This window comes from Anoplopoma fimbria, unplaced genomic scaffold, assembly GCF_027596085.1.
Source record: "Anoplopoma fimbria isolate UVic2021 breed Golden Eagle Sablefish unplaced genomic scaffold, Afim_UVic_2022 Un_contig_5348_pilon_pilon, whole genome shotgun sequence".
Classification (NCBI taxonomy): Eukaryota; Metazoa; Chordata; class Actinopteri; order Perciformes; family Anoplopomatidae; genus Anoplopoma; species Anoplopoma fimbria.
In genome coordinates, this window is record NW_026548907.1 from 1 (window position 1) to 885 (window position 885).

General features: G+C 42.5%; 1 non-coding gene and 1 pseudogene across 1 annotated transcript; both read left to right on the plus strand.

Moving 5' to 3' along the window:
- The first annotated feature begins 234 nt into the window (after window positions 1-234).
- Window positions 235-355, plus strand: LOC129114645 (5S ribosomal RNA; annotated as a pseudogene).
- Window positions 356-737: 382 nt separating this feature from the next.
- On the plus strand, window positions 738-857 carry LOC129114644 (5S ribosomal RNA). Its single transcript, XR_008532612.1, has one exon. It is a non-coding gene; the product is annotated as a 5S ribosomal RNA (ribosomal RNA).
- The last annotated feature ends 28 nt before the right edge of the window (window positions 858-885 follow it).

Sequence of the window (885 nt, forward strand, 5' to 3'; positions counted from 1 at the left end):
AAGCTCATCGATCATTTTCTTTTCAATTTTATGCTAACGTATTCTACATTTCAACAGTAAATATTAATATTTTTACTGCACTACATTTGTGATCCTTATAGCCACTTTGTACATTCTGATTTGACATTTAAAAGCTGTGAGTGTGTCTGGAAATTGCAGGCGCTCCTGTATAGACGAAAGAGCAAAGCTGGTGATATAGTATCTTTAAAAGGCCCTTTGGTAGGCACAATATTTGCTTACGGCCATACCACTCCCGGAACACGCCCGATCTCTGCCTGATCTCGAAGCTAAGCAGGGTCGGGCCTGGTCAGTACTTGGATGGGAGACCGCCTGGGAATACCAGGTGCTGTAAGCTTTTTCACTCCCTCTTTACAAAAGCAGAGGGCGCTGCTGCTTTTTCAGTGGACACCGACAGGGGTGGGAAGGAAACATTAGATCATGACTTTGTTTGGGTATAGAAATGACACAAATCCAGTTAAATGATGGCTTTCATCATTCCTAAGCTCATCGATCATTTTCTTTTCAATTTTATGCTAACGTATTCTACATTTCAACAGTAAATATTAATATTTTTACTGCACTACATTTGTGATCCTTATAGCCACTTTGTACATTCTGATTTGACATTTAAAAGCTGTGAGTGTGTCTGGAAATCTGCAGGCGCTCCCTGTATAGACGAAAGAGCAAAGCGTGGTGATATAGTATCTTTAAAAGGCCCTTTGGTAGGCACAATATTTGCTTACTGGCCATACCACCCTGAACACGCCCGATCTCGTCTGATCTCGGAAGCTAAGCAGGGTCGGGCCTGGTCAGTACTTGGATGGGAGACCGCCTGGGAATACCAGGTGCTGTAAGCTTTTTTCACTCCTCTTTACAAAAAGCAGA